Source organism: Colias croceus, chromosome 1, assembly GCF_905220415.1.
Source record: "Colias croceus chromosome 1, ilColCroc2.1".
NCBI classification, from domain to species: Eukaryota; Metazoa; Arthropoda; class Insecta; order Lepidoptera; family Pieridae; genus Colias; species Colias croceus.
The window spans coordinates 3,750,481-3,763,251 of NC_059537.1; the positions used below are offsets into that span (position 1 = coordinate 3,750,481).

Sequence of the window (12,771 nt, forward strand, 5' to 3'; positions counted from 1 at the left end):
AAATAGTTAAAATGTCAAATATTTTTTTTAAATTATAAGTTTTGGCTCGGTAATGTGTACTTTTTTACTCCAAATGAGCTATACTTTCATTCCTTTAAAACAACATAATATTACAGTTATATCAAGTCACCCTGTTTAATAATTCTTAAACCGTTAAGTCGTACCAAGAATATGCTCTACACGTCTCTTCCAGGAAAAAAAAATATAAATTAAAGTAATCACGTAGTATACAAGGCAAATTGTATAAAGTGTAATATTTGTCAAGCTACAGAGTAAATTCAACACTGGATGTGTTTGCACTAATTCAGTTTCCTCGCATATGCCGCTGGATGCTAATTGTGTTTGGATTGGATGCTAAAGCAAGCTGGATGTAACGTTCCAAGAATCAACGGTTCGTCAACACCTTTAAATGGATGTGTGAATTATCTGTTTTTGGAATATGCTCTGATATTTGGTACCTTGATTTGGGTGGAATTTTAGTTAAATGAATCTAAATATAAATTTATAAATTTATAAAGAATAGAAAAAATTGGATCACGAGGCGGGACTTGAACCCGCATCCTTCGCGCCATTCCATTTTTTCCATTTTTTCTATTCTTTATAAATTTATATTTATAAAAAGCATTTGAATGCCATAAAAACCAAAAAATATAAATGAATCTAATTGAATATTCTCCGAGGGAATATCGCTATAGAATCTGGTATCAGGTAGTTGATCATGGTATTTGTATAAGATTGGTTATGCCTGATCCTTGAATTCAGTATAATTTAAATAAATCTATGAAAAATTGTTCAAGAGAATAATGTTCGAATGATTCGAATGAGACTAATTCGTTGCGAATACACCTATTCATAATTCCGCTATTTCTACGATTGCAAAAATAGAAATGAGACGGAATAAATTGTAATACAAAATATTATGAAGCATTACTGAATCCGTGCCAATAAAAGTAGATTTCGTACGGAATTTCGTGAATAACATACGTATTCAATACATCAAGTGTCGCTCGCGTTACACATCGATCGCACATCTGTATTCGTCTGTGCGAGATAAAATGTATTCAGGTTTCAATAATATTCAGTTTTCCAACACCGTATGTACCTATTGACTTCAACGCAGTTTCAAATCTGAATGTTTTAATGTTGAACTTTATTTCTATACCGATTCATGTATGTATTTGTCGTTTATTTTTCGCTCACGAATACGCCTTGTTTTTTATTTTATTTAAAAAATAAAAGGAGTGTCAGTTATTTTTTTAACGGTATGAATCTGAAACTTTTATAAATTTGAATAGAGCAAATTGGATATATATATATTTTATACATATAAAGTGATGTTAAACTGTACACACTGTTTCTTTTTCAGCTATTTAGCCAAATAGCTAAAATTCTTAAATCCTATTAAAGCTTTTCTTCAATTGCCCGCTAAATAGACACGCTCTGCTTATTTAACAGCAATTAGCGCTGAACTGACCTGGGACCGTTCAATGGAACATTCTAGGTCACGATGAACAAAAGCGCTTGAACCGCTGCCTCGAGCGAGTTAGCCAACGGGTCCCATTGTTTCACGCCCCATCGACTCAGCATAGGCTTATATAAATCTGCGAGTATCAAGGTGAAGGTGACGCTTATTTGTTTATGAATTGTTTTAATCTGAATACGTACACTTGTTCGTTGAAAAAGAAATGAGCGTAGACTAAAAATCAACTTTCCTTTAAAAATATTCACCAACAAAATTGGCATAAATGAGATATTTCGCTGCTTAGCCACCTAAAGAGACTTGAAAATTGTTAGATATTATGTGACGCTAAAAACGTCAAAGCGTGCTTTCATTAATATTCATACAAAATGTTAGTTTTAATCACTTTAATGCTGCGTAGAACTCAAAGCTGACGCAAACATAAAGCAATGTGCTACTAAAGAATATTCACTAACATTTGACGAAGCGACGCGACGCTTCGTTGCGGCACTAATTTACTACGGTGCGTTTGTCACTAGAGCGAATAAATATAAATTGTGGTAGGTAGAGTCACAGTCAATAGAGTGCGAACAGTAAGGCAACTTATCCATTACCTGCATGCCCTTTAACATGTCATTATGGTTTCGTCGATGCACATGTTTAGTGCAAGTGAGCCGTTTCGTATGTAGTTTCCGTACTGTTCGTATTGTTTACACTGTGGTATAATTATATACAGGTACTTTACTTGTGTACAGGTACTTTAAATGATATGTTACGTTTGACTGATGCAACAATGTGACATACACCGGTCGGATGTTGTTATATTCACAGTGCAGTTGGTAAAGATAACGAACTAATTCGCTCGTTTTAACTCATGATTGTGGAACGCAATTTGTTTAGCCAATTTGTTCTTGTTTATACATTCGTCCTAACATGTGTTAAACGGTTAAATCTAAGGTTAAATCGTTTCTAAGAATCTGCCGTGTTTTGGTTCGTAAATTGTGTGAAAATACATTTTTTCATGTAACGAAGAAAAATTTTAAACAAAAATAAAAGCGCCTAATTTTGTTATTGATTTCAAAAAAAATGTATGTACTACATAAAAGCAATACTACAACTACTACATAAAACAATAAAATCAATTTTTCTAGTTTGAAGCGTACATTATGATTTCTAAATTGAACTCTACGATTATTTACTTAAAAGAAAATCTCGTGAATTCAAATCCAACCTCATGATCATTAATAATGATTTAAGACAAAATATATTAAGATTAAAATGTATCTAGTAATTAATCAATAAGTGTACCTACTTTATTACTTACACATCAAAAGTAAGGGTTTCACACGAGAGATTATTGTACTTTAAACAGGGGAATGTGAGGGTACTTCACATGAAGGACATAAGGAGTTACACCACTCTCTTGAAATTTAAAAAGCCGGGGTATATAGGATCTTGCGCCCCTTTATTTGAACATAAGCTAACGGTTACTTCTCGTTTTATTGTGGTCATAAATCCATTCTATAGGTTAAAATTATTTATTCTCTACTTTATGGAACGGAAAAAGTAAATATTTGTTATAAAATTCAATGTTGAATACATCAAAAATAGCTCCACGAAAATTCTGTTAGAAATTAAGCTAATTTGTGACCGTTGTTTTTCCGACCCTCGCGTCCTATCTCTGTGCTAACCCATCCGCAACTAATTAATTGTTATTGCCTATGCTTGGGTATGGGGAATTTGTTACTATCGGGGTACCCTCAAATTTAAAACATTAATTTTCAAAAGTTCGTCTTGGAAGAACATAATGTAATTTCGTATTAGATAGGCTATGCATAACATCCATAAGTACTAATATTATAAATGCGAAAGTAACTCTGTCTGTTACTCAATCACGCCTTAACTACTGAACCAATTTTCATGAAATTTGGTATGGAGATATTTTGATACCCGAGAAAGGACATAGGCTACTTTTTATCCCGGGAAAATGACGCAGTCCCGGAAATCCCACGGGAACGGGAACTATGCGGGTTTTTCTTTGACTGCGCGGGCGAAGCCGCGGGCGGAAACCTAGTACAAAATGAATAAAACAATTAAAACAATATTCTGAGTTTGTCTCTGTATATTTTAAGATATTTTTATTTCGTAAACGTTATCTAACTTTCATGTTGAAGAAAGCTAGGAAATATTACCATTGTTAGCGCTATGTATTTTAATAAACTAAATTTTATCAGATATCTGTTTAAAACATCATCATCATAATTATCAATCCTCATGCACATAATCGTATCGTTTACTTACAAACGACAATTGATCGACCATTTTACGTCCGATCACAGACTAATAATAATATACGTCCGATCCTCGGTATAAAGACCGGATAATACTCGTATTTGATACGTAGGTATAAATAAACACTTGCATAATTTTTATTGAGCTTCTTTATGTTTTGGTGGAGTTTGGAACGAGCGTATTTTTATTTGAGTGTGGTGTATCACAGTTTCGAAATAGACGCTAGTTTAAATAATATTGAATTATAATCTATTAGAAAATTTGGCTGTTCAAAAAAAATTAGAAATGTTTAAATGAAAATTTTATTCACATAATGCAGGATGGTTTCATTGAAATTCGTTTGATATATTGCGGACTATATCTGTTGCCTCGAATGACTCAAATATGGAGTCAACCATATTTTTTGTTTCGAATGTCGAGTCAGCAGGACCAGTGTCTACGATGTATAGACCGAACGCTGGATGGTTGCCGCTCTTCGGCCTTATTACTTCCGTGTGTCGGATGGTTTGATCCTCGGGATCAAATGGTCTCTTGGCTGTGCTCCAATCACGTGCTGAATCTGCGAGAAATCAAGTGACAGGCGGAATGTATCTAATCCTGAGTGATGGTGCACATAATAATTTATGGTAGCGGTTTTGGAGGAGAGTAGGCTGATGGTTTTCAATGTGCAATACTGCAGCTTACATGCCTATTGGTGGTAATGTAGTTGTCTTCGAATAGGTACGTTAAAGTTAGTTTAAAATGTGCAATTCTGCTCACTTTCTTACTGTTACTTTTTGTTCTAACCACTACGGCTTATTTAGGTAAATAATTTTTACAAAAGTTCCCGATTGTTTAACAGTTTCAGGTTATATGAACGGAGATTTAGTCTCTTTCACAGTATAACAAAATTCCTTTTTCCTATGTCATTTTTATTCAATTTAATTTAAACTAAAAGCAAGGTTATCTATACCCTACATAGGGTATTACTTATAGTTTTCAGCGAGGCTTAACGCCGCTCACGGTGAGCATCACACCTTCACGTAAGTAGATTACGCGCGGATAATGGGTCGCCCCGGCGCATGTATGCATTACTGGATAAAAGGATATAGGAAACTTGTGTGTGCATGTGAAAATGGTGGAAGGGATTTTGTTTAGTACGGGAAATAGATAAAGTTTGTGTCAACGTAGGTAGACATGAAAAGCACGCAGAATGCAAGTTTACTTAAGTTCTTGATAGAAATGCAAATAAGTAAATATTTGTCCAGAAATGTTATTTTAAAGTACTAAAAATATCTAACAAGAATAACAACCATGCACATTTTAAATATTCAATAGTAAATTCGACAATTTGCAACGTTCCGAAAACTTAACGTTATACGTTCTTAAACAATCTAACCCTCAACTGCGTCGCATGAATTACTTAAAATTAATTCTAGCACGGCGATTACCCAAGCGCTCCTCGGTTGTATCAAATAGGCTCCCGTGTCTCGGATAAGCGGTAATAATCGTCTCGTAATACGAATAGAAATTGCTTAACATTAGCAAGATCGGTGTACTAATGTAAATTGTAAATGTATGTACGTGCTATCGAACATTGCGTAGTGGATACGTAGTTACAATCGGTATGGTAATCTTCTTTGCTTCTAATGATATGTTGTGAAAGTATTGAGTTTTTTTTAGATTTCGTCAAGATTTAATAGATATTGGACTTATATAATCAGTAAATAATCATGTTTCTTCAGAATGTTATAGAAATTGTACTTGAACATAATCAAGAAAGAAACATGTTTAATTATTTAGTCAGGACTCAGGTAGCAACTTGTGTTATTGTTTATTTTGTACGATTTATCGATTCATTGAGTGATTAAAAGCTCATTCATTGCATTATCTCGTATTACATACAGCACGTGCTTGACGAAGCATATAAAGTGCTTCTGAGTAGGCATTTCATTGAGAACATCGTTATTAAATCCGCATTAAATAATGAATTGTTCGATAAATGTTAAAGTGGAATGCCAGCGGGTAATATTGACAGCAATTTGCGAGTTAATAACAAGCCGTTAATATTCAAACGCGAACTAATCAATTCCATTACAGCAATTTGTTCGAATGATATGCTTTAAGCTATCTCCTGTTGGATATTTCCAACTGGCAAATATCATTTTGACCTGACAGGTTAAACGATTTCTACGAATTTCAGTAGGTTGGCATACGATTTCAGAGATGATAATTTAATAAATTCACGTACGTATATTTCGGAGAAAAGTTCGTAGCTCAGCCTGAAATTAGTATTATGTTATTAACTTTGGCAATTCTGAATTGTTTGAATGCCTTAAAGTTACTATATACGATATACGAATAACGTATAGCACGTAAGCTCGTATTATATCTCCATTTCGTGAATGGCTCCCCAAGGCGATGACTAACTTCGCTTCTATCACGAAATTAAGTTTACAACAAAATTGAACTTGCTAATGAAACGTGTTTATATTTTATACATTGGCAAATGTTGAATACTAATTCAAAACAAACTTTGATAAAGCTAAATGCATATTTTATGAATAAGTAATTAATTTATGAATCTCCACTATGATCTATATTTTATTTAATTTAAACTCTCCACTCTCAGAGTAAAACAACATTCGTAAATTATAACGACTGCTTGCTGACTTAATTATTTTGTACATTTCAATGTTAACTCGAAAGGGAGAATTTAGATTTCGACAGTCATTTATTTGCGAATTTCCCGCGTCGAGCACATTCGTATATTTTGTAAAATTTTACTGCAGTTTATTTTAACTAGAGTGAGGGAATTCAAAATTCCGACGATTCCACTGTTGAAATTGTTTTAATAAAGTTCCCGGTGTGCGAGTGAAATAAGACTCCGCAAAGCCGAATTAAACATTCATGGAAGTTGTATTTTTAAAAGACGTGTAGAAATTGTGTGCCAGCATTTTTAATTTTTCTGTTCTTAAGAAGAATTAATATTTTTCTCTTAGTAAAATACGTATTTATTTGCTCAGTTATGAAGTTAGTAGAAAAACTGGATCATTAATTTCTTCCATTGTACAACGCTCACATAAAAGCTCTATTTTTAATATAATTATTGAAAGCACAATCAGGTAAGCGATTAACGGCTAACGGGGACTAACGTGAAGTGTTGATACGCCCACGCGAAAATAAAACAAAGCTAAATGTTCCCTATTGTTTTAAACTCAGTAACTCGGATATATATTTTACTGGAAATGGCAATTTAGTTTTCAACTTGGGATAAAATAGATTACGTTATGAAATATGTATTACGGTACATCGAATGTGATTTATATTTGCTACATTTGTTTGTTTTTGTAATAAGTGCGACGGCTATTGTTAATCTATTTTTTGTTAAACGAGATAACCCAAAATCTATAACTAAATAAAAAAGAGCCGTCTATATTTTTATTTTCAAGTATTGTTATAATTTTAATGACCTATGTTAATATCCTAAACTATTTATTAATTGATCGCGTTATTTCGTTCAACCAAGACCATAATGGAAACCCCACATTCCATTATAGTAAGACTTATTTCCAGCTTGGAAGAATAACAACTCGTCTAGCGCCATCACATTCCCATACTGGAAATAATACTGCTTCATGATTATATAGGGCCAGGTTATATAATTCCAAGAGATTCATCAAGACATTCGGAATATTCTCATACAATAAGTGAAGTCGAAACGAGAACAGAGTGGGATGAAAGCGCGACCTCCGTCCGGGTGACCTAAAACTGCAGGTGCCGGAGCGGGTCCAAGTCACAATGTATGAGCTTAGTTGTAGCGGGATGCGTTTTTAGATTACTTTGTTTGGAACTTTGTTAAACTAGAAGAGGTGTGAGTTATGGACACTAGAATATGGAGAATGTTGTACATACGTTATTAGGATTGGAAAGAGCGATAGGTACAGATCACAGGTACAGATAGTAAACGTTAAAGGACTTTATAGACGACAAGAACTTTATAAGGACTTCACAGTTTTGTTTTAAAATTATTTTATGAACAACGATTTTTGACATTCGTAAGTAGGTACTGTAGCGAGCCTTTCAATGTGCTATAGTTCAGGATACATCGCCCATTTTTGCAAGTGACTACTATCAAGCTAATTTTCCGTTTGTAGCTTCATTTTGATGAGACGCCCAATAATTTCGTGTACGAAAGTCTCGATTGTGGTAGCTAACAGAGATAACAAGGATAAAAATTTTTGATTTGATGGTTTTTTTTTTTGAACTGAATTTTTTTTTGTTCAATCTCAAGATAATTACCTAAATTATTCGAAAAAATATTTGTCCTACAAAATCTATGGTTGGTTCAAAGAGTCCCCCTTTCCAAAGTGTATCGATAACGAGGTCATCATAAATGATTACTAACAAGCTGATTTTTTTGTTTTCACTTATTTAATGTTTATATAATTCAACAGACATATTGTCCTACAAATTGCGTAATAAATATTTGAGAACCATCAAATCAAAAAAAATTATCCTTGTTATCTCTGTTAGCTACCACAATCGAGAGTTTCGTACACGAAATTATTCGGTGTCTCATCAAAATAAAGCTACAAACGGAAAATCAGCTTGATAGTAGTCACTTGCAAAAATGGGCGATGTATCCTGTACATGTATCCTTTTTATGGATAAGACCGTAAATCATTCAGTACGATGCATTCTTTTCTTGTAGAATTTATTTCGCAGTTTGTCTTAATTATCTACATTAAATATTTATGGAGAGTGTTGTATACGTGAAGTTTATAACTGGCTTTCACTTTTAAGAAATTCCATTCATCAAAGATACATTAACATGGAATAATATTGTGGCCGCGTTGGTCACCAGATATGTGCGGTTTCATTTTCTATCATGACAACTCATTATGCTTGTCATTGACATGTATGTGGTCGTAATTATCTGGCTAAGCTTTGTATTGCAATCATTTCTAATGTTAGAGGTATAGGTCGAAATGGGTTGAGGATGAAATACTGTTGTCTGCTGACTGCTACAGTTGGAGTACGATTTGCATCATAATATAGAGAACTATAGAAACTGTGATTAATTCATTCAGTGACGAGAGCATTGAATGAATAAAACAAAATGCAGGTTAAAAAACATCGTATTTGGCGACGTAAACACAACGCAATAATTATAGTCTTAATGTAGATTTTTTTATATAAAACGAGTATATACAAAAGTCAGCTGGTTAATTTTTCGAATCGCTTTATCTTAGTCTCTTGGTCCGCTGTTTAAGCAAAGTTTTAACTACCCGGTGTTTGGATTCGTTAATTGTTATACTGGTAGAGCACATTCTGTAATATTTTGTGAAAATTTACATTTTCTATAGTGAATTTTTATAAATCACCTGTTTAGTTTTGTACCTCATTATAATGCAGCAGTAGCTGTAAGACACCTTAAAAATAAACAATGTAAAACTAACATTAAAAATATATAAATATGTATACAGTTATTTTTTTTATAACTTCTTCATAAAATGTATTTTCGTAATATATTTTAATGGAAAAACTCATTTCGGAAATAATTATTTTCGCAAAGTGGTGCTCATTACGTGCTTGTAGTGATTTAAATCACTCGAAAACATTCACTTGACTATTAACATATTACAATTGCACCAATTTACAACTGTTACAACAATTCCAAATGATGGATTGGTTGCGGTTGGCTGGATGCCAGCTTTTTGGATAATCTCTTGGAGGAATGTTCAATCACGCTTACTTTTATGGGTATTTTGTTGTAGTTATTTATTGATTAGAAAATATTTCGTGCTGAATTAAATGGCACTTTATATGCTTCAATCTATTATGATCGAGTTAATTAGAGGAATTTTTGATTTTACGCTTGACATTAACGACACTCCACTATTGACTATTATAGTTCAGTTAACCAAAAAGGCTTTACTTGACTAATAGCTTTTAAAGTTTTCAACTTATATTAATTGTATATTTCTTAAGATACTGTTAGTTTAACAATTAATATAATTGGATAACTTTAAAGACCTCTTTGTAGAGTTTGTACTCATCGTTTGCTCGTTAAAGCAAATTAAACTATATAAAACAAAATACTTACAAAATAAATTTTTCAACATGTAACATGTGATTTTATTCGTTTCATTGCATTTTCCCGTCTTTATCAGCGTTTAATCTTATATCGACGGTAGAGAAACCTAAGCCGAGCGTTCCCAACAATAGACGAAATTGTCGGTTGATAACGCGCCTCGAGGAAAAAAGGAGAAATTGTTAAGATAAAAGGACAATCGTGTCCCACGCCTCCATGAGATACATTTATTATGGCTTTGTCACATAGAACGTGTGTACTTAGCGCGCATCAGAGCGCTAACCTGACGCAGCACTATGACGCGGACGCCGAATTGTGTTGTTCTACTTCTACGGCTTTGCCAGATAGAAAGCGGCCTTAGCGTGTGCTATACATGTTATCCTGTATTGTATTATGTGATATTGGCTTTATCAGATAGAACACGTACTTAGCGCACGTCAGAGCATTGTCGCAGTTTGACGGTTTATATAAAAGCAATACGGCATCATAGCGCGGCGTCAGATTAGCGCTCTGACATGCGTTTAATCCGCGTTCTATCTGACAAAGCCTTTAGTGTGAGGCGACGGGGTTTCTTCGTAAAAGTGTTACGTACGTATGATAAGTCGACGACAATATTAGCGCGGGAGAGTTATGGCGATCCCATGTCGCTTGACCACTGCTATTTTAGGGTTTTATGGGCTATGATGACTTATGGATGTGGATTTTTCATCGATTTATAGAGGTTATGGTTGTAAGTGCCTAAATGTGTGTCATAAAAATGAAATGTTGTCGTACTTCAAATTTGCCGAGATTCGAGTGATACAAATCTGTACAGAAACTGAAAACTTCTAAATATTACATATCCTTGCTCTTCATTAATTGAATATAAAAATTAATACTTTATAGTTTTAAGGATTTCATTGTAGGTTCTCAATCACATACCATCGTAACAGCCCCTTCCTGTTATGTCTGCATATAATATTGTATTTAGTATGTAGATGCTTTAATTTGTGATATTTTGATATTTTGTGAGGTTTTTGTTCGATAGTAACACAAAATTTATCCGTTCTCTTGCCGCAACTCGTCTCTTTATAATACCATATAAATATACCTTCGTTAGTAACCCGTCAAAAGCAGTTAATAGCTCTCATTATTGAAATGGTAATTTTCCTTTCCAATGAACTACCTTGATCAACTAAATGGGTTTTCTGAGAAGTAGCTTGAATTATATAAAGCAGAGATTTTTCGCTCTTTACAAATATTGTTTTGACGTTTTAGATTTGATTCCTTTTTAACGAAACAGATTTTGGTATAACTTTATTTCATTTTATTTTTGTTGTTTAACACAACAATCACGTCATTTATGATGTTTTTCTGATGAAAAACAAATTTATAATTCATCAAATTCAAGAGACAGACAAAGTTTTTTTTTTGTTGATTTTGCTAGGAATTGTTTGTAAAATACTTTCCTTGTGGAAAGCGCGTATCATCTTAGACTACCTCTTCTCTTTACATCAGACAAGATTGTGGTCAAGCGCAAAAAAGATTGATTCCACAATACAAATTTTCCAAATCTGCGCATTTTATATGTTTCTATCATAATTCTCATGTAAAATCAGTTTACTACAAACGAAATAATGTAACATCTAATGTCTCACATGAAATACGTTTAATTGCAAAGTGCAACTGACCTCACGCTATTTCTGCCGAGTGGGTGCTTCCCTTAACGTGGCTTGCAACTCGACATCTAGAGAGCTCTCTCTCAGACTAGACTTAAGCTCATTTTACTTCTATTTGGAGCGTGAGGAATTAGATCTGTAAGTATGGGTAACGCGTCGTTAATGCCTGCTTCATAGTGTGAAATAATAAGGGCATTTTTATCGAATTTGTATCGAGCTGTTTACTTTTATGGAATGAGTAGATAATCAATTTATTTGATTAAGGTCTCGAGAGCTCTCTCTTAGACTAGACTTAAGCTCATTTTAGTTATATTTGGAGCGTGAGAAATTGGATGTGTAAGTATGGGTAATGCATCGTTAATGCATTGAACGTCCTTGTTAACATGTGCTTCATAAGGTCGAATAATAGAGGCATTTTTATCGGGTATCGAGTTGTGTAGTTGCTTGGAATAAGGAGATTGGTGTTTTATTATTCAATATTGGTCTCTTTTCTTCTGAAGAAGGTATTATAGGTACTCGAAAATGTTATATTTTCATTTTTGAAAATGGTTAATTTGTTATATTTTTTATTGCTTCTATTGAAAATGATAAGTAGTAAAGCACAATATATGCGTAAGTTATCTTTTAAATTTATAATCATCCATATAAATGTTATAAGAATTGGGAAACATTAAATCATATTTATCTAGTCTTATATTTCGTTTTATTTATCCTTTTAGCGGCAAGTGGTTTCCTTATGTACTTTCGCTATCCCTAAGAAATATTCTGCAAATATTTATTCTAACATGGAGAATTTCACATTTCACACGTACCTAAGTAGATACTGTACATCCTTGGAAAGTCAATGATATTGTTGGTGAGTTTCTGTATCATCTTATCCTTGGCATTTCTCTTTCGATATTTTGAAATATCGCATCCATATTTTATCTGGGAAGTTCTTTGTTTACGTATTCTATCTTGTTCTGTGGTGTATATCGCTATAGGAAATACAGTTCGATGTGGTTACCTACTTGTGTATTTGTTTTTTAGTGTATATTTGTGGTATATTGTATTTTTAGTAATATTTAAAGTTATAGTTATGTGTATTCTTAGAAATTATTTTTAGTGTTTCAAATCTTAATACTAATTGAGACTGAATTTATTCAATTAGGACTATCCAATTTTATATAAGTTGTTAAGTTTTAGACAAAGCGGACGGAGTAATGGATATTATAATCTCATAGAAATGAGACGGTTTTAGCCGATTCTTATTTCGTAAATCTCGAGAGAGGCAAAAGTTTATTAAC

General features: G+C 33.2%; 1 protein-coding gene across 14 annotated transcripts in view; it reads left to right on the forward strand.

The window, feature by feature from the left end:
* The window catches only part of LOC123694173 (kinesin-like protein KIF13A), a 112,754-nt gene that overhangs the window by 57,303 nt on the left and 42,680 nt on the right, over positions 1-12,771 (forward strand). The gene's annotated exons all lie outside the window — the stretch shown is intronic.